The following is a 22,436-nucleotide window of genomic DNA, read 5'->3' as shown; positions in this document are numbered from 1 at the left end:
CCTATTTGGGTACACAGAGGGAGAATTCAGAATGGCCAATCCACCTAACCTGCACATCTTTGGACTGTGGGAGGAAACCGGCGCATCCGGAGGAAACCCATGCCGACACAGGGAGAACGTGCAGAATTCACACAGACAGTGGCCCAATCTGGGAATCGAACCTGGGGCCCTGGCGCTGTGAAGCAACAGTGCTAACCACTGTGCTACAGTGCCCCTGAAGGCTGAGGTCCAGAAAAAGCCCTAATGAATAGATGGTGGGTGGAGAAAGCACAGGATATGCTGCAGTTAGTGGCAACCATGAAATGTGAGGGCTGGATTCTCTGCCAATGGGATTCTCGTCGCCGCGGCAGCGCACCCACGCCCGGCGACGTGGGGTGGCCGCAAAGGGAAATCCCATTAGCAGGTAGCAGGAACAGAGAATCCAGCTGCCGGCGAGGGCGGGCTGCCCAAGAAAATGTGGCTTGCGGACCAGCGAATCGCGGTCGGGGTTTTTTTAGCGCAGTCAAAACCATGAGAGCCCAAGCACCCATGGACCAGCCCACTGATGGCCAAGAACGGAGAATTGCTCATCTAGAACAGAGAGACAGTCAGTGTCCACTGGAAGGAACACTTTGAAGATCTCTTTAACAGAGAATCTGTTTTCAACGCAAGTGTCCTCGACTCCATCCCGCAGCTTGCTACTCGCCACCTGGCACCAGGTAGAAAAGGCCGTCTAATGGCTAAAGAATAGCAAGATGTCAGAAGCAGATGGAATCCCAGCTGAAGCACAAAAACATATTTCAAGAATACATGACCTAATTTCCTTTATCTAGAAGGAGGAGACTATGCCAGGAGATCTCAGAGATGCCTTAATCGTGACCATCTTCAGGAAAGGTGGTAAGGTCAACTGCAGTAACTAGAGTGACAATCCCTGGGAAGGTCATCGCAAGAGTTCTCCTCAATCACCTTTTCTCTGTGGTTGAAGAGGTCTTCCAAGAATCACGATGCAGATTCCACCACTAAGGGGCACAGTGGACATGATCTTCACCACACAGTAACTACAGGAGAAATGCAGGGAACGGCACCATCCCTTGGACATGGCCTTCTTTGATCTCACAAAGGCCTTTGACACTGTCAACCATGAGGGATTATGGAACAAATCCTCCATTTGGGATGCCTCTAAAGGTTTGTCACCACCCTCTGCCTGCTCCTGTTCCCTTCGGCAGTCCCTCAATGTCGAGGATGACTTGCTTCCAATCCGGGGAGGTGGGCTCTGCGATGCCTGAATAGTCCGGTCCTGGATCCGCAGACTCTGCCACAGGTTGGAGAGGTGGTGTTTGATGAGGTAAGTGGGTGGGATGCTCTGGATTCTGCGCTTTCTTTCCGCTGTTTACGCTTGGCCTCCGCGTGCTCCACTTGAGGTGATTGGGGCCTTCGCAGATGCTTCTTCTCCAGTTTGTGCGTTTGAAGGCAAGCAATTCCCACGTGTCGATGGGGATGTTGCATTTATTTAGGGAGGCTTTCAGAGTGACTTTGTAACATTTCCTCTGCCCTCCTCGCGATCGCTTGCCATTGCGGAGCTCGGAGTAGAGCACTTGTTTCGGGGGTCTTGTGTTGGGCATGTGGCCAATGTGGCCAGCCTATCAAAGCTGGTCGAGCGTGAATGACCAGTGCCTTGATACTGGTTATATTGGCCTGCGAGAGGACACTCACATTGGTACGCCTATCCTGCCAGTGGATATCAGGATTTTGCTGAGGTGAAGGGACTTCCGGTGTGCAGTATGAAGTGAGTGAGCACACAGTGGCAGCTCCTGCCCAAGGTTACAGAAAAGAGCTCTTTTTTGGGCGGCACGGGTTGGAATTTCGATGAAAAGCCGTTGGTGAATGTTCAAGGAGTACTTTCCCCCAGGAATAGTATGTTTCTGGGTTATCAGACCCTCAGAAACAGTGCAAGATCGGGCGGAAGCAGCAGCAAACAAGAGCCTCTACAAGCAGGCAGGCGGGGGAAGGGCCAGCTCAGATTTCTCAAGCTGACTTGAGGGCCTTTATGAAAGCTGAATTCTAGCAGCAGTCGACGCTGTCCCGACGAATCCCAGTGGGGGAAGGTGTCTAGAGGAGCATTCCCCATAATTTATGGTGCTCACCCGGAGTGGGGCAAAGGAAAAAGCTGCAGCAGCTCCCCAAGAAAAGCAGGGGAAGAAAGACAAAATGGCGGCCGGCGGAACACCCGAGGACTGGTGGAAGTGGGCGCAGGAGCAGCAAGCCTCTCTTCTGCGCTGTTTTGTGGAGTTGAAGGCTGAGTTGCTGGACTCCCTGAATGCAACTACAAACAAGCTGCTTGGGACCCAGGCAGCCCAGGAGGCGGCCATTCGGGAATTGCAGCAGCAGGCCGCTGAGAGGGAGGAGGAGGCCGTGGTCCTCATGGGGAAAGTGGAGATGCACGAGGCACTTCACAAAAAGTGGCAAGACCGCTTGGAGGAGCTGGACGTTCGCACGAGGCGAAAGAATTTGAGGATTCTGGGCCTGGCGGAGGGGCTGGAGGGGTCGGATCTCCCGGCATATGTGACCACAATGTTGAGCTCGTTGATGGGAGCGGGGTCCTTCCATTTGCCCCTGGAGCTTGAGGGAGCTCACAGAGTGCTGGCCAGGAGGCCTAAGGCAAATGAACCCCCGCGGGCGGTGCTGGTGCGGTTCCATCGGTTTAGTGACCGGGAGTGTGTGCTGCGCTGGGCCAAGAAAGAGGGGCGCAGCAAGTGGGAGAATTCGGTGGTGCGAATCTACCAGGACTGGGGTGCGGAGGTGGCAAAGCGGCGGGCCGGGTTCAACCGGACGAAGGCGGTGCTGCATGCCAAGCAGGTCAGATTTGGAATGCTGCAGCCTGCGCGTCTGTGGGTGACATATAAGGACCGGCACCACTACTTCGAGTCCCCGGAGGAGGCGTGGGCCTTTGTACAGGCGGAGAAACTGGACTCGAACTAGGATCTGGGGACACACTATGGCCGTTGCTGTTTTCGCTGTTGCTGTTCTTCAATTTTGACAGGTGTTATTCTTATGCTGGTTTTCTTTTTGCTCTTTTTCCGGGTGGGTATGGGTGTGGGGTATGTGGGGAACGTTGGGGGTTTGTGTTTTATATGTTCTCTTCTGTACGGGGCTGGGGGTTGGGGTGAAACTGGATTTTGGGGAGCTGCGTCAGAAGGGTGGGGTGTGGCAGTGTGAAAGCGCGGGCTTTCCTCTGGATGTCCGCGCTGCGGGGCACGGGGGGCGGAGCTGGAGGTGGGGGCGTGGCCTTCACTGGTTTTCTTTCCCCCGTTGAAGTGGTGCCAAGGAGGTGTGGCAAGAGGGGGATGACCCCATGCCGGGAGGAGATGGGTTTTGGCGGGAGCTGCCGGGTCAGCAGAAGTCAGCTGACTCACGGAAGTACCATGGAGGCTGCGTCGCGGCTAGGAGGGGTCCTAGCCTGGGGGGGTGGGGGGGATGGGGGGGATACCGGGTTGCTGCTGGAATGGCCAGGAAGGAGCTGGTGTGGGCTGGGGGGGTAGAGGAGAGGCGTTATCGCCATGGGGAACGGGTCAGGCGGGGCGAGCTGGCCTGGGGCGAGCAATCGATAATCTATGGCTAGTCGGCAGGGGAGAGGGGCAGGTTGCCCTCTGATCCGGCTGATTACCTGGAACGTGAGGGGACTGAATGGGCCGGTTAAGAGAACTAGGGTATTTTCTCATCTGAAGGGGCTGAAGGCGGGCGTGGCTATGCTCCAGGAGACCCACTTGAAGGTGGCGGACCAGGTTCGTCTGAGGAAGGGGTGGGTGGGGCAGGTTTTTCACTCAGGATTGGATGCGAAGAACCGGGGGGGTGGCGATTCTGGTGGGGAAGAGGGTGGCGTTCGAGGCGGCTGAGGTGGTGTCGGACAAGGAGGGCAGATATATTATGGTGAAGGGTAGGCTGCAAGGAGAGAAGGTGGTGCTGGTAAATGTATATGCCCCGAATTGGGATGATGCCGGCTTCATGAGGCGCTTGTTGGGCCGCATTCCGGACCTGGAGGCGGGAGGCCTGATCATGGGGGGAGACTTTAACACAGTGCTGGATCTCCCACTGGACCGGTCCAGTTCAAGGACGGGTAGGAGACCGGCGGCGGCCAAAGTGCTGAGGGGGTTTATGAACCAGATGGGAGGGGTGGATCCCTGGAGGTTTGGGAGGCCGAGAGCGCGGGAGTATTCCTTTTTCTCCCATGTCCATAGGGTTTATTCCCGAATAGATTGTTTCATCCTGAGCAGGGGATTGATCCCGAAGGTGCGGGATGCAGAGTATTCGGCCATAGCGATTTCAGACCATGCTCCGCACTGGGTTGATCTGGAGATGGGGGAGGCGCGGGACCAGCGCCCGCTCTGGCGCCTGGATGCGGGGATGCTGGCTGATGAGGAGGTGTGTAGGAGGGTCCGGGGAAGTATTGAGGGGTATCTGGATACCAACGACACGGGGGAGGTCCGGGTGGGGATGGCCTGGGAGGCTCTGAAAGCAGTGATCCGGGGGGAGTTGATCTCCATCCGGGCCCATAGGGAAAGGAGGGAGAGGAAGGAGAGGGAGAGACTGGTGAGGGAGCTCCTGGATGTGGACAGGAGATACGTGGAGGCACCGGAGGAGGGGTTGCTGGTGGAACGGCGTAGTTTGCAGGCCAAATTTGACTTGTTGACCACCAGAAAGGTGGAGGCACAGTGGAGGAGGTCGCAGGGCGCGGTATATGAGTATGGGGAGAAGGCGAGCAGGATGTTGGCGCATCAGCTCCGCAGGCGAGATGCGGCTAGGGAAATTGGTGGAGTGACGGATAGGGGTGGGAATGTAGTGCAGAAGGGGACAGAAGTAAATGGGGTCTTTAGGGACTTCTACGAGGAACTGTACCGGTCAGAACCTCCGATGGGGAGAGGGGGAATGGAGAGCTTCATGAACAGGCTATGTTTCCCAAGGGTTCAAGAGGAGCTGGTAGAGGGGCTGGGGGCGCCGATAGAGTTGGAGGAGCTAGTCAGGGGGATTGGACAAATGCAGTCAGGTAAGGCGCCGGGGCCGGATGGGTTCCCGGTGGAATTTTATAGAAAGTATGCGGATCTGGTGGGCCCCGTGTTGGTGCGAGCCTTCAATGAGGCATGGGAGGGGGGGGCTTTGCCCCCGACGATGTCGCGGGCATTGATCTCTCTGATCCTGAAGCGGGATAAGGACCCCTTGCAGTGCGGATCATACAGGCCTATCTCGCTCCTCAATGTTGACGCTAAGTTGCTGGCGAAGATCCTGGCCACCAGGATAGAGGACTGTGTGCCAGGGGTGATACAGGAGGATCAGACAGGATTTGTCAAGGGACGGCAGCTCAACACGAATGTGCGGAGACTGCTAAATGTTATTATGATGCCGGCAGTGGAGGGGGAGGCGGAGATAGTGGTGGCGCTGGATGCGGAGAAAGCGTTTGATAGAGTTGAGTGGGGGTACCTGGGGGAGGTGCTGGAGCGGTTTGGATTCGGGGAGGGATTCATCAAATGGGTGAGGCTGCTCTACGCGGCTCCGATGGCAACTGTAGTTACCAATGGAAGGAGATCGGAGTACTTTAGGCTCTACCGTGGGACCAGGCAGGGGTGCCCCTGTCCCCTTGCTCTTGCTCTTTGCACTGGCGATTGAACCTTTGGCTATGGCGTTGAGGGAGTCAGGGAGATGGAGGGGTCTGGGGTGGGGTGGGGAGGAACATCGTGTATCACTGTATGCGGACGACCTGCTGTTGTATGTGGCGGATCCAGAAGGGGGAATGCCGGGGTGATGGAGCTGTTAGCGGAATTTGGGGGCTTCTCGGGCTATAAGTTAAATTTAGGCAAGAGTGAGGTATTTGTAGTACACCCGGGTGATCAGGAGGAGGGAATTGGGAGACTCCCATTTAAGAGGGCAGTGAAGAGTTTCAGATACCTGGGGGTGCAGGTGGCCAGGAGTTGGGGGACTCTCCATAAGCTTAATTTTACCAGGCTGGTGGAGCAGATGGAGGAGGAATTTAAAAGGTGGGACATGGTACCGCTATCGTTGGCGGGTAGAGTGCAGTCCGTCAAAATGACGGTTCTCCCGAGGTTCTTGTTCCTTTTTCAGTGTTTGCCCATCTTTATCGCTAGGGCCTTTTTTAGAAGGGTGACTAGCAGCATCATGAGCTTTGTTTGGGCGCATGGGACCCCGAGGGTGAAGAGGGTCTTCTTGGAGCGGGGTAGAGATGGGGGGGGGGGGGGGCTGGCATTACCCAATCTCTCGGGGTATTATTGGGCAGCCAATGTGTCGATGGTGCGCAAGTGGATAATGGAGGGGGAGGGGGCAGCATGGAAACGGATGGAGAGGGCGTCCTGTGGAGATACAAGCTTGCGGGCCCTGGTAACGGCGCCGTGGCCGCTCCCTCCTACGAGGTATACCACGAGTCCGGTGGTGGCGGCTACCCTCAAGATTTGGGGGCAGTGGAGGCGACATAGGGGAGAAGTGGGGGCTCGATGGAGGCTCCGTTAAGGGAGAACCATAGGTTCGTCCCGGGGAACATTGATGGGGGATTTCAGGGTTGGTACAGAGCGGGCATCAGACAGCTGAGGGACCTGTTTATTGATGGGAGGTTTGCGAGCCTGGGGGAGTTGGAGGAGAAATTTGGGCTCCCCCGGGGAACATGTTCAGGTATCTGCAGGTAAAGGCATTTGCTAGGCGGCAGGTGGAGGGATTCCCTTCGCTTCCTGCGAGGGGTGAGCGACAGGGTGCTTTCGGGGGTTTGGGTCGGAGAGGGGAAGATATCTGATATCTACAAAGTTATGCAGGAGGTGGAGGAGGCATCAGTAGAGGAGCTGAAAGCTAAGTGGGAGGGGGAACTAGGGGAACAGATCGAAGACGGGACATGGGCTGATGCTCTGGAGAGGGTTAATTCTTCCTCCTCGTGTGCGCGGCTTAGCCTCATCCAATTCAAGGTTCTGCACCGGGCCCACATGACTGGGATGAGTAGGTTCTTTGGGGGTGAAGACAGGTGTGTCAGGTGCTCGGGGAGTCCAGCGAACCATGCCCATATGTTCTGGGCATGCCCGGCACTGGAGGAGTTCTGGAAGGGGGTGGCGAGGACGGTGTCGAGGGTGGTGAGATCCAGGGTCAAGCCAGGATGGGGACTCGCGATTTTTGGGGTTGGGGTGGAGCCGGGAGTGCAGGAGGCGAAAGAGGCCGGTGTGCTGGCCTTTGCGTCTCTAGTAGCCCGGCGAAGGATCTTGCAATGGAAGGATGCGAGGCCCCCAAGCGTGGAGACCTGGATCAATGACATGGCGGGTTTCATTAAGCTCGAGAAGGTCAAATTCGCCCTGAGAGGGTCGGTACAAGGGTTCTTTAGGCGGTGGCAACCTTTTCTCGACTTTCTGGCTCAACGATAGGGTACAGGGACAGTAGCAGCAGCAACCCGGGGGGGAGGGGGGGAAGGGGGAGGGAAAAGGGGGGGGGCGAGGGCGGACAATGACTATGTTTGTTTATTTAATTTTAATTTATTTTTAAGTTCTTTTGTTGTTCATTGGGGTTGGGGGTGGGGGGATGGGATACATATGGTCTGGTGGTGTTACAGTTACTATGGGTTATTTTGTTGCATTTCATTGTTTGTCGTTATGTTTTATATTTTCTGTAAAAAATTCCAATAAAAATTATATTTAAAAAAAAAGGATTTTGCTGAGGTATCGTTGATGATATCTCTTTAAGGATTTGAGGTGTCTGCTGTAAATTGTCCATGTTTCTGATGCATAGAGGAGGGAGGGGGACCATTGCTGCTCTATAGACCATGAACTTGGTGCTGGATTTGAGGTCTCGGTGTTTCAAACACTCTGTTCCTCAGGCATCCGAAGACTGCACTGGCCCATTGGAGTCGATGATGGATTTAGTTATCAATGTCTGCTCACATCCGAGAGGAGGATCCCGAGGTAGGGGAAATGATGGAGTGCTGAATTTGAGCTGCATTAGAGTGCTAAAGTGGGAGTTTTGTGACTGAGGGAAATTAAGGGTTAATTTCTATCTAAAGTCTAGTCTTTCTTTTATTTAGTAAATTAACTTAAATGTTGCTGTTTGGGTTGGACCTTTTATATGGTCTCACTACTCTAATTTAACAAATGAAAAATATTTATGTTTATGTGTTTTGTCTTTTTTATTTTTTGGCTTTTTTGTGCTTCTTTGTGAATTGATGACCTGTCCGCATATCGACACGTGCAGGAGTTAAGCCAGCATCCGCCACTGACACTGGCGTGATGCTGGGTGTGACGACCAAGCTAAAGAGCATAAAGTAACTGATGGATAAAACAAAAGAGGGGAATGCCCCAAAACAACGAGTGGAGCACAGCCCAATAAGAACGAGAAAGGAACAAAAACTATCAAAAACCCGTCAAATTAAAGTGTGAAAATCGGGATCGATAAGGCAATCCAACCCATGCGGTGCCCATCGAGCACGGAAGGCCTCAAGTGTGCCCGTGGACACCATATTCTCACACTCCAGGGACACCCAGCCGTGAATGAGGCAGCGGAAGATGGGTAGACAGTCAGGCTGGACGACCCCCTCGGTCACCCGCTGCCTGGACCTATAAATGGCAATTTTGACCAGGCCCACGAGCAGGTTCACAAGGAGGTCCTCCGTCTTCCCCGCCCCCCCCTCCACACCGAAGTCCGTAGATCAGGAGCGGGGGCTGAAGTGCAAAGATAACCTCAACAACAACGCTGTCAAGAAACCAAAAAGGGAACGAAGCCTGGGACAGACAACATACACACGCTCCACGGTTGCTGTGTGGGGATTCACGCCCCTGACGTTGAAGAACACTGCTCTAAAGGGCCAACATTTACTTTAGCTTTTCTCTTCCTCTTTATATACTTATTGAAGCTCCTGGTATCAGTGTTTATGTTTTCTGCTAGTTTCCTTTTGTAGTTCATCTTAGCTCTTCTAATTTTATTTTTAGTAGCTTTTTACTGACCCCTGAAGTTCTCCCAATCCTCCAGTTTATCACTAGCCTTTGCAGTATGGTATGCCCGAGATTTGCCATCATGTCTTCCTTTTTAAAAAATAAATTTAAAGTACCCAATTATTTTTTTCTAATTATGGAGCAATTTAGCGTGGCCAATCCACCTAGTCTGCACATCTTTGGGTTGTGGGGGTGAAACCCACGCAAACACGGGGAGAATATGTAAACTCCACACGGACAGTGACCCAGAGCCAGGATAGAACCTGGGATCTCGGCGCCATGAAGCAGCAGTGCCAACTACTGCACCACCGTGCTGCTCGGCTTTTATGTCTTCCTTGACTTCCTTCTTTAGCCAAGGAACATTTTTCTCCCATTTACAATTCCTCTTCCTCTCAGGAATATGCTTTCATTGAGAGGCATTTAATATCTCCCTGAACATCCGCCATTGTTCCTCACTTGTCCTCTCCTCAATTATCTCTGTCCAATGCTAACTTCAGTATGGCACTCTGTCTTTTCTCGCTTCATCTGAATTTGAAATTCTAGCATGTTGTGATCACTCCTTCCAAGAGCATGTTGTGATCACTCCTTCCAAGAGGATCCTTAACAACTAGACGATTTATCAACCCTTCTTTGTCACATAATACTAAATCTAAAATAGTCTGCTACCTGGTTGGCTCCATAACACATTGCACTAAGAAACAATCCCTCATACACTCCATGAAATCTCCCTCGAGGCTACCCTTGCCAATTTGATTCGTCCAGTCAATGTCCCTGTTAAAATCGGCCATGATCACCATTGTGCCTTTTTCACAAGCCCTCAATATTTCTTGATTTATGCTATGTCCCAATTTGGAAGTATTTCTTGGGGCCTGTAAATTACTCCTACCAAGGAGTTTTTCCTCTTGTTTTTTTATTTCCACCCAGATCGATTCAACATTTTGACCCTTAGTGCCAATATAATTTCTTAATACAGTCTTGATGTCACCTTTAACCAATAAAGCAACTCCACCTCCTGTCCCATCCTGTCTATCCTTTCGGAATACTGAATACGCTTGGACATTCAACTCCCAATCCTGGTCCTCCTGCAACCATGTTTCAATGATTCCCACCAAATCATACCCATTTGTCTCTATTTGTGCCGTCAACTCATTGACTTTATTCCGAATACTACGTACATTTAGGTACACGGTTTTTAAATATGTCCGACTGATTTGTATTTCTCTTACCGGATTTTCTTGTGCACTATACTTTCCACACATTCTGACCTCCTTTATTAATCTCTGATCACATTCAGCCTCATCCCCAACTGCTCCCTGGAGACGAGGCCGCAAATCCCCGAGGTAAGTTACTTTCTTTACTCACCACTCCGATGCAGTCAGCTGCGCTTTTGGTAAACTCCCGGCACCCCTCACCTTCTTTGAAGACAGGTAGGAAAAGAAAAGAACACCCCTTTCCCCCCTCACTGAACTCCCTCAGCCACAAAACTCTCACTTTAACACTCTAATGAAACCCAAAGTCAGCAATCCAGTGCAAAAATAAACTAGGCCATGTAAAGTCACAGTGTTGGGGGTTGGAGAAAAGCACCGGGAAGGCCGATGTGGTGAAACAGGATAAGACAGTGGGGTTTGTTAAATTTCTAAAGGAAAGCCCAAGTGAAGCGAAGGAGATGCAAACGATTGTACAGCCTGATCAAGAAGTGATTGATAACAAGGTGCCAGATCTCTTTAAAGAATTTACTTGTGTGAGTAAATTTTACTTATGTCTATCAGGAGGTACATAAGAACATAAGAACTAGGAGCAGGAGTAGGCCATCTGGCCCCTCGAGCCTGCTCCGCCATTCAATAAGATCATGGCTGATCTTTTGTGGACTCAGCTCCACTTTCCGGCCCAAACACCATCACCCTTAATCCCTTTATTCTTCAAAAAACTATCTATCTTGATCTTAAAAAGATTTAATGAAAGAGCGTTAACTGCTTAATTGGGCAACCAATTCCATAGATTCACAACCCTTTGGGTGAAGAAGATCCTCCTCAGCTATCCAAAATCGACTTCCCCTTATTTTGAGGCTATGGTTTCACCCGCCAGTGGAAACAACCTGCCCGCATTTATCCTATCTATCCCCTTCATAATTTAATATGTTTCTATAAGATCCACCCCCTCCCCCCCCACCCGCATCCTTCCAAATTCCAACGAGTACAGTCCCAGTCTACTCAACCTCTCCCTTCAGCTCTGGGATTAATTTAGTGAATCTCCTCTCCACACCCTCCAGTGCCAGTACGTCCTTTCTCAGGTAAGGAGACAAAAACTGAACACAATACTCCAGGCGTGGCCTCACTAACACCTTATACAATTTCAGCATAACCTCCCTACTCTTAAACTCCATCCCTCTAGTGTTGTATTTTATATTTTCCCCGCGTCTTGACTGTGATAGAGAAATACAAACATGATTCATTAGGTAAGCAATACTGAACTTTATTTCCGAATTAGAACTGACTGCTAGCAGTAAATGGCTGAGACTTTTGAAGTCGGAAGGCAGTCAAATACAAACTGCTGAGTCCGTCCCAAGTCTGCGATATTACAGAAAAAGAAGGCGATTCTTATACATTATAGGATCAAGATAACATGAATACAACTTGGTCAGGAATTTGATCGAAAGTAAAACATAAGTAATAATCGTTACAATGGCGTCACCTTGCTGACCTTTAGGGGACTGGAGTCTCATATCATTATCTTGTCTTTGTTATAAGAACTGGACAAACTTGTTTACGAACAGGAAGAGACAATTGTTCAGCTTGTTATTTATTGAGACTGCTTCTAAGTTCATGACGAACATTTTGTATTTTGTATCTGTGTCTTAGGTTAAATTCAATTGTACCAAGAAGACTTGACTAGTTTTCCCATCATGCCATTATTTGCTTCACACAATACCGCACTAGCAATGAGGGACAAAACTCCATTTGCCTTCTTAATCACCTGTTGCACCTGGAAACCAACTTTTTGCGACTCATGCACTAGCACATCCAGGTCTCTCTGCACAGCAGCATATTTTCATATTTTATCATTTAAATAATAATCCCTTTTGCTGTTATTCTTACTAAAATGGATAACCTCACATTTGTCAACATTGTATTTCATCTGCCAGAGCTTAGCCCATTCACGTAACCTATCCAAATCGCTCTGCAGACATCCGGTATCCTCTGCACTTTTTGCTTTACCACTCATCTTAGTGTCATCTGCAAACTTGGACACATTGCACTTGGTCCCCAACTCCAAATTAGCTATGTAAATTGTGAACAATTGTGGGCCCAACACGGATCCCTGAGGGACACCACTAGCTACTGATTGCCAACCAGAGAAACACCCATTAATCCCCACTCTTTGCTTTCTATTCATTAACCAATCCTCTATCCATTCTACTGCTTTACCCATAATGCCATGCATCTTTATCTTATACAGCAACCTTTTGTGTGGCACATTGCCAAAAGCTTTCTTGAAATCCAGATATACCACATCCATTGGCTCCCCGTTATCTACCGCACTGGAAATGTCCTCAAAACATTCCACTAAATTAGTTAGGCACGACCTGCCCTTTATGAACCCATGCTGCATCTGTCCAATGGGACAATTTCCATCCCGATGCCTCGCTATTTCTTCCTTGATGATAGATTCCAGCATCTTCCCTACTACCGAAGTTAAGCTCACTGACCTATAATTACCTGCTCTCTGCCTACCTCCTTTTTTAAACAGTAGTGTCACGTTTGCTAATTTTCATTCCGCCGGGACCACCCCAGAGTCTTGTGAATTTTGGTAAATTATCACTACTGCATTTGCAATTTCCCTAGCTATCTCTTTTAGCACTCTGGGATGCATTCCATCAGGGCAAGGAGACTTGTCTACCTTTAGCCCCATTAGCTTGCCCATTACTACCTCCTTAGTGATAACAATCCTCTCAAGGTCCTCACCTGTCATAGCCTCATTTCTATCAGTTCCTGGCATGTTATGTGTGTCTTCCACTGTGAAGACCGACCCAAAAAACCTGTTCAGTTCCTCAGCCATTTCCTCATTTCCCATTATTAAAACTCCCTTCTCATCCTCTAAAGGACCAATATTTACCATAGCCACTCTTTTTTGTTTTATATATTTGTAAAAACTTTTACTGTCTGTTTTTATATTCTGAGCAAGTTTACTCTCATGCTCTATCTTACTCTTCTTTATAGCTTTTTTAGTAGCTTTCTGTTGCCCCCTAAAGATTTCCTAGTCCTCTAGTCTCCCACCAATCTTTGCCACTTTATATGCTTTTTCCTTCAATTTGATACTCTCCCTTATTTCCTTAGATATCCATGGTCGATTTTCCCTCTTTCTACCATCCTTCCTTTTTGTTGGTATAAACCTTTGCTGAGCACTGTGAAAAATCACTTGGAAGGTTCTCCACTGTTCCTCAACTGTTCCACCATAAAGTCTTTGCTCCCAGTCTACCTTAGCGAGTTCCTCTCTCATCCCATTGTAATCTCCTTTGTTTAAACACAAAACACTAGTGTTTGATTTTACTTTCTCACCCTCCATCTGTATTTTAAATTCCACCATATTGTGATCGCTCCTTCCGAGAGGATCCCGAACTATGAGATCATTAATCAATCCTGTCTCATTACACAGGACCAGATCTAGGACCGCTTGTTCCCTCGTAGGTTTCATTACCGACTGTTCTAGGAAATTATCGCGGATACATTTTATAAACCCCTCCTCAAGATGGCCTTGATCGATCTGGTTAAACCAATCGACATGTAGATTAAAATCCCCCATGATAACTGCTGTACCATTTCTACATGCATCCGTTATTTCTTTGTTTATTGCCTGCCCCACCATAATGTTACTATTTGGTGGCCAATAGACTACTCCTATCAGTGACTTTTTCGCCTTACTATTCCTGATTTCCACCCAAATGGATTCAACCTTATCCTCCATAGCACCGATGTCATCCCTTACTATTGCCCGGATGTCATCCTTAAATAACAGAGCAACACCACCTCCCTTACCGTCCACTCTGTCCTTCGGAATAGTTCGATACCCTCGGATATTTAACTCCCAGTCGTGACCATCTTTTCCCCATATTTCAGTAATGGCCACTAAATAATAGTCATTCACGATGATTTGTACCATCAACTCATTTACCTTATTCAGAACACTACGAGGTAAAGTACACTTGTATTGGCTTTTATCCCTCTGTTTTGAATCTTAACACCTTGATCAGTAACCTCTCCTTAGTTATTTTTCCTCTTTACGTTTCTCCTACTTTTCCTCCGCGTACTTCCTGTCTACTCTGAGTATCTCTCCCACCAGCCTCTCCCTCCCCGCACTCTCCCTCGTCTCTCTCTGGGACCTAATAGAAATTAACTCCCCTCTAATAACTGCCTTCATAGCCTCCCAGACCATTGTTGCTGTTACTTCCCCTGTGTCGTTTGTTGTCACATAGTTTTGGATGCTCCTCCTTATCCGCCCACACACCTCTTCATCCACTAGCAGTCCCACATCCAGTCTCCAGAGAGGGCGTTGCCCTCCATCCGCCCCTAGTCGCAAGTCCACCCATTGCGGGGCATGGTCTGAGACCGCAATGGCCGAATACCCAACCCCCTCCACCCTCGGGATTAACGCCCTGCTCAACACAGAAAAGTCAATCCAAGAGTACACTTTGTAAACGTGGGAGAGAAAAGAGAACCCCTTCGCCCTTGGCCGCGCGAATCTCCATGGGTCCACACCCCCCATCTGATCCATGGACTCCCTCAGGGCCTTGGCCGCTGCCGGTCTCTTTCCCAACCTGGACTTAGACCGGTCCAATGCCGGATCCAGAACAAATTACTTGACTCCAAGTCCGGGATTTTACCCAGCATGTGCCTCATAAATTCCACATCATTCCAGTTCGGGGCATAGACGTTCACTAACACCACCCGGGCCCCTGCAGCTTGTCACTCACCATTATGTATCTGCCCCCCTTGTCCGCCACAATACTCACTGCCTCAAATGCCACCCATTTACTAACCAGAATTGCCACCCCCCTGGTCTTCGAGTCTAGCGCCGAATGGAACACATGGCCCACCCATCTCCTCCTTAACCTCGTTTGGTCAGCGAGTTTTAAGTGCGTCTCCTGTAGCGGTCCCTCTTGACCGACACATTCAGACCCCTCACATTCCACGTGATCAGCCTGGACGGGGGGTTGACCCCCCTCCCTGCCGACTAGCCATCTCCTTTTTTCGGCCAGCCACGTGCCCGCACATCCCGCTCGCTCCAGCCCTCCCGCCGGAGGCCCCCAACCCAACTCTCCATCCGTACCCAAAAGTTGGCTCCCCTTCAGTCAGCAAAGCAGCGCCCCATCCCCCCCCCAACCCACTCCCAATCCCCCATGCCAAGCGCCCACTTAGCACTGATTTTCCCCCCCATTACGCTTCTGTAAGTCAGCTGACCCATGCTGACCCCGGCCGCACCCGCTTCTATCCCCAATCTTACTGTTGTCTCCTCCTCCGGGCCCCCAACCTCCCCTCCCCCACAGGGTAAGAGAGCGAGAGCCATCCCAATTCTTCCCGTAAAATAAGAAACACAACACGCCCCCTGAAAAGAAAACAACAAAGAAAAGTGAACAACTTAAATTCTGCAACCAATCTTACATTAGGCCAACACCTGGTTACACATCCCCACCAGGGCGTTTCACCCACATGCAGCTGTCCTTTAGTTCGAGTCCAGCTTTTCATGCTTAATAAATGTCCATGCCTCGTCCGGCGTATCAAAGTAATGGCGCCTGTCCTGGTACGTTACCCAAAGCCTCGCCGGATGCAGCATCGCGAACTTCACCCCTTTGTTGTGGAGGCCTTAGCCCAGTTGAATCCCGCATGCCTCTTAGCCAATTCAGCTCCCAGGTCCTGGTATATACGAATCTCGCAGTTCTCCCACTTACTGCTCCACTCCTTCTTTGCACAACGCAAGACACGCTCCCTGTCTGTCAAGCGGTAGAACTTTATCACCATCGCCCTCGGTGGTTCGCTCGCACTAGGCTTCCTCGTGAGGACTCTGTGCGCTCTATCCAGTTCCAAAGGCCGTGGGAAGGCCCCCACGCCCATTAGCGTCACCAGCATAGTAGTCACAAATGCGCTCGTGTCCTCTCCCTCTGCACCTTCAGGGAAACCCAGAATTCGCAGGTTTTGTCTCCTAGACCAATATTCCAGGTCATCCAGTTTCTCCTGCCATCTCTTGTGCAGGGCCTCATGTGCTTCCACCCTGACCGCCAGGCCCAGGATCTCATCCTCGTTGTCAGATACCTTTCTCTCCACCTCTTTGATTGCCTTCTCCTGCACCTTCTGAGTTTCCACCATCCTTTCCATAGAGGCCTTCATGGGGGCCAGCATCTCCGTCCTCAGCTCTGTGAAACAGCTTCTTAGGAACTCCTGCTGCTTTCTCGACCACTGGGCCCATGCTGCTTGGTCCGCGCCGGCCGCCATTTTGTCTTCTCGGACCCTGTTCCTCTCGCTTCCCCACAATCGCTCTCTTGATGGCCCCACTTCTGGTCCCCTCTGTGCAGCAGTGAGGCGAACCTCTCCAGCGTCTCTTGCCACGCCGGGAATCACCGCCGAAGTGCCGCTACAGCTCCGTTAAAGGGGCTCAAATGTCCGATCTTGGCGGGAGCTGCCGTGTGCGTGACCTATTCGGACATGGCCGCTACCGTAAGATTCTGTTCCTGTTTTACTATCTGCCGACTTTCTGCATCGGTTCCCATACCCCTGCCACATTAGTTTAAACACTCCCCAACTGCTCCAGCAGATAGCCACCCTAGGATCTCAGTTCTAGTCCTGCTCAGGTGTAACCCGTCCAGTTTGTGCAGGTCCCGCCTCCCCCAGAACCGGTCCCAATGCCCCAGGAATCTGAAACCCTCCCCCTGACACCATCCCTTCAGCCACGTATTCATCCTATATATCCTGTCATTTCTACTCTGACTAGCACGTGGCACCGCTAGCAATCCTGAGATTACTACCTTCGAAGTCCGATTTCTTAACTTCCTTCCGCCTCCCTGTATTCTGCTTTTAGGACCTCATCCCTTTTTTATGTGTACCACGATCACCCTCCCCCTCCAGAATGTCCTGATCCGCTCCGAGACACCCTTGACCCTAGCACCAGGGAGGCAACATACCATCCTGGAGTCTCGTTTGAGGCACAGAAACGCCTGTCTATTCCCCTTACAATTGAATCCCGTATAACTATTGCACTGTCACAGTTATCACCCCTCCCCTCTGTGGCAGAACCAACCGTGGTGCCACGAGTTTGGCTGTTGCTGTTTTCCCCTGAGAGGCCATTCCCCTCAACAGTATCCAAAGCGGCATATCTGTTCTGCAGGGGAATGGCCACAGGAGATTCCTGCACTACCTGCCTTGCTCTCTTGCTCTGTCTGGTGGTCACCCATTCCCTTCCTCCCTGCGGAGTCTGAACCTGCAGTGTGACCACCTCTCTATACGTGCTATCCACGATACTCTCTGACTCACGGATGCTCCACAGTGTCTCCAGCCGCCGCTTCAGCTCTGAAACTTGAGCTTCCAGGAGCTGTAACTGGAGACACATCCTGCACACATGCTGACCCTGAGAACTGGAACTGTCCCCAGCCTGACACATGGAGCAAGAGGAGCAAACCACGCCTTGGAGCTGTCCCGCTATGATTTATTCCTTTAAATTAAACTTTTGAGGAGCAGGTAAAGAAGTCACAATTTTAAGATATACGGGAGCTTGTCAATACTTAATGGTAAGAGATGAGGAGTTATGTAGTTTGGGAAGAATATTGCCAGAAAAGGTGGTAATATGTGGAATTCAGGGTGAGAAGAGTAGTGTTCCATTATATAAGGTAAGGTTGGAAAGTCCAGTGAAGAGTGGTGAAGTGGCAGTAGGAGTAATAGAGAAACTATCTTGTCCAGGAATACATTTTATCTTGGGTCATGATATAGCTGGATCGCAGGTGGGAGTAATGCCTCCTGTGCTGGATGAGCCAGTGCAAAATCAGACAACTGAAGTGTTGAAGAACGAATATCCTGGGATTTTTCCGGATTGTGTAGCAACAAGGTCACAAATTCACAGGTTAAGAAAAGAGGAGAAATCAAAGAGTGAAGATGAAGTTGAAGTGTAATTATCAGAAGCGATTTTTGATCAGATGGTTGAACAAGGACAAGAATAGGTGGAGGATGAGGCAGATATTTTTAGTTCAGAAAAATTGGTAGAGTTACAACACAAAGATGTAGAAATAAACAGGATGTATCAGAAAGCATACACGGAAGAGGAATCTGAGTGTATACCAGAGTGTTATTACCGTAAAAGTGATGTCTTGATGAGAAAATGGAGACCTTTACATATGCAGGCGGATGAAAAGTGGGAAGAAGTTCATCAAGTAGTATTGCCGGTAGAGTATAGAAAGGAGGTGTTGCAAGTTGCACACGAGGTAACGGTGGGAGGTCATTTGGGAATAAAGAAAACTTAAGCTATAATCCAGAAACATTTTTATTGGCCTGGACTATATACAGATAGAGTAAAATTTAATCAATCATGTCACACATGTCAAGTGATAGGGAAACCTCAGTAAGTGATAAAACCAGCACCCTTAATACCCATTTCAGCATTTGAGACCCCTTTTACAAGGGTCCTAATTGATTGCGTAGGACCGCTTCCTAATACCAAAAGTGGGAATCAATACTTTTTGACTATAATGGATGTGTCTACTTGGTTTCCAGAGGCCATTCCAGAACGTAATATTACAGCTAAAAAGATTGTGGAGCAGTTACTTAAATTCTTTACTAGATATGGACTACCCACAGAAATACAATCGGATCAAGGATCAAATTTCAAGGTTATTCACAGAAGTTGTGGGTAGCTTAGGAATAAAACAATTTAAATCAGCTGCGTACCATCCAGAATCGCAGGGGGCATTAGAAAGGTGGCATCAGACATCAAAGACAATGTTGAGGGCTTATTGTCAAGATTATCCAGAGGATTGGGATAAAGGAATTCCATTCGTACTGTTTGCAATTAGGGATGCACCTAATGAGTCAACCAAATTCAGTACTTTTGAACTAATTTTTGGTCATGCGGTAAGAGGACAACTTAAATTGATTAAGGAAAAATTGGTGAGTGAGAAATTGGAAATTGCCTTATTGGATGGAAAATTATAGGCCAATTAGCCTAACCTCGGTCCTTGGTAAAATTCTAGAATCGATCGTTAAGGATGAGATTTCTAAATTCTTGGAGGAGCAGGGTCGGATTAGAACAAGTCAACATGGATTTAGTAAGGGGAGGTCGTGCCTGACGAACCTGTTAGAATTCTTTGAGGAGGTGACAAGTAGGTTAGACCAGGGAAACCCAGTGGATGTGGTCTATCTGGATTTCCAAAAGGCCTTTGATAAGGTGCCACACAGGAGGCTGCTGAGTAAGGTGAGGGCCCATGGTGTTCGAGGTGAGCTACTGGCATGGGTTGAGGATTGGCTGTCTGACAGAAGGCAGAGAGTTGGGATAAAAGGTTCTTTTTCGGAATGGCAGCCGGTGACCAGCGGTGTCCCACAGGGTTCAGTATTGGGGCCGCAGCTGTTCACCATATATATTAATGATCTGGATGAAGGGACTGGGGGCATTCTAGCGAAGTTTGCCGATGATACGAAGTTAGGTGGTCAGGCAGGTAGTGCTGAGGAAGTGGGGAGGCTGCAGAAGGATCTAGACAGTTTGGGAGAGCGGTGCAGGAAATGGCTGATGCAATTCAACGTGAGAAAATGTGAGGTCTCGCACTTTGGAAAAAAGAATCCAAGCATAGACTACTTTCTAAACGGTGAGAAAATTCATAAAGCCAAAGTACAAAGGGATCTGGGAGTGCTAGTCGAGGATTCCCTAAAGGTAAACATGCAGGTTGAATCTGTGATTAAGAAAGCGAATGCAATGTTGTCATTTATCTCAAGAGGGTTGGAATATAAAAGCAGCGATGTGCTACTGAGCCTTTATAAGGCTCTGGTTAGGCCCCATTTGGAGTACTGTGTCCAGTTTTGGGCCCCACATCTCAGGAAGGACATACTGGCACTGGAGCGTGTCCAGCGGAGATTCACACGGATGGTCCCTGGAATGGCGGGTCTAACATATGATGAACGGCTGAGGATCCTGGGATTGTATTCATTGGAGTTTAGAAGGTTAAGGGGAGATCTAATAGAAACTTACAAGATAATGCATGGCTTAGAAAGGGTGGACGCAAAGAAACTGTTTCCGTTAGGCGAGGAGACGAGGACCCGTGGGCACAGCCTTAGAATTAGAGGGGGTAAATTCAGAACAGAAATGCGGAGACATTTCTTCAGCCAGAGAGTGGTGGGCCTGTGGAATTCATTGCCGCGGAGTGCAGTGGAGGCCGGGACGCTAAATGGCTTCAAGGCAGAGATAGATAAATTCTTGATGTCGCGAGGTAGGTGGAGTTGAAATGCCCATCAGCCATGATTGAATGGCGGAGTGGACTCGATGGGCCGAATGGCCTTACTTCCACTCCTATGTCTTATGGTCTTATGGTCTTATGGATTACGTTCCAAACGGGTGAATTTGCGTGCTTGGCTGCAAGTTCTCGGCGAGGACGCCACTTTGTCCCCCCCCCCCCCCCCCCCCGGCCAGGAGCTCCTCCACCCACGACCGCTCTCTTCCCCCGCTGGAATCTGACCTCAAGACGGGGGATTTGAACGATGTGTTAGATTACAATATAGAGAAGGGAGCTTTACCCTGTGTATGATTTGGAAAATTGTTGATACCGGCACGGAAAACTTAGAAGGTAATCCAATTTTCAGTATTGACAAACTCTTGAATGCAAAAAAGTTACCAAAAAAACGATCATCTTAAAATAGAAATATAGAGAACATGGGATATTGCCCAACTCAGAGTATTCCTTGAAGGGAGCAAGAGAAAAACAAATATTCAAATTTCCCCTCCAATTTTTAAAGATGTCAACGTGTTTAAGCATCAAATGGAGATTTCTTTCCTACTCCTACTTGTTTGCTCAAAGGTTTCACCACCTGCCCTGGGAACATTTACCTGCTTCACTGGACACTTCAGCTCTGCTGCACCAGAATCAAGATGGCTGTCATCCGGCTACAGTCAAGAAGGATAAGCAGGTTTCAAAGACATTCTGGGATTTCTTTGTCAGCTCTGACTTGTTTAGGGCCCCATCTTTATGAAAACGGAAGTTTTTGGCTAATATTTTTAGAATGATTGAGAAAACCTCAACCAGTAACAAAGACACCACAGGACATGGTCCAATTGGCCCACTTTCTCCGGAGGTGTTGGTTGTCTGGGAAATGTTAGCTAAGACCCCACAAGAACTCTTGTCTCTTGGGATTACAAGATAGCCTCAGAGAAGGAAGGCCTTCACCCATTCGCAGTGATCCTAGTTCTTCTCCCATTACAGTGTTAAATTGTTGCTTCAGTGCTTCCAAGATTTATAATCCCCCCCCCCCCCCCCCCCCCCCCCCCTCCACTTCTCCACCTGAGATTCCAATCCACACTCTTAGTTTGAACACTTACCTGAACAGGTCGAAGTTTGATTTTCATCTAAAGGTAATGCAGCACTCTCTCGGTGGTGCTGTGACCTGACAGACCTGATCGTGCGTTCAGGGTTCAGAGTGGAGTGCAAACTGATGAGTAAAACGATTCAGCCGCTAATGTCAAGGAAAGTAGTGGCTCAGGTCGGCTGCAGATGGGTAGCAGGATAGCAAGAGGCACGTCTGGCAGGACTGAGTCATATCATCGGATTTTCCTCTCTGGCGTGACCGGAGATATTGGGCTGCATTCTTCGTCGGCGGGATCCTCCATTTCGCCAGCAGCACACTCACGCCCATGGATTTCCCGGCGGCATGGGGAGGCCCACAATTGGGAAACCCCTTTGACCGGCTGGTGCGCGCCGCACCGGAAAACGGGTGCGGCGGGATGGAGAATCCCGCCCATGGAATATTGGGAAACTGCACATTGCCAATATATTATGATCTGGCCAGCGAACCTCGTTAGTTAAAAATAGAAAGAAGTCTTGTATTGTATTTCTATTACACCCATCACATCACAAGGCACTTTGCAGTCTGTGTATCACTTTTTGAAGTGGAAATCTGGAAGTTGCTATGAGTGATTTTATACTTTTACAGGGTGCGCCATTGAAGCACCCCATCAAATAGAAATTTTAAAAATAACCTTTTTTCCAACAGTGTACTAAGTTCACAATCACTGCTGAACAGCTTCACTGGCCCTGATAAACTCCTTTAATATGTATTTTTTTTTTCTTTATTCATTCGTGGGATGTGGCTGGGCCAGCATTTATTGCCCATCCCTGAGAGCATTTGAGAGTCAACCACATTGCTGTGAGTCATAGGTTATCAAAGAAATTACAGTGCAGAAGGAGGCCATTCAGCCCATCGAGTCTGCACTGGCTCTTGGAAAGAGCACCATACCCAAGGTCAACATCTCCACCCTATCTCC

This window comes from Scyliorhinus canicula, chromosome 3, assembly GCF_902713615.1.
Source record: "Scyliorhinus canicula chromosome 3, sScyCan1.1, whole genome shotgun sequence".
In the NCBI taxonomy this organism is placed as follows: Eukaryota; Metazoa; Chordata; class Chondrichthyes; order Carcharhiniformes; family Scyliorhinidae; genus Scyliorhinus; species Scyliorhinus canicula.
This window is presented reverse-complemented; position numbering follows the sequence as displayed.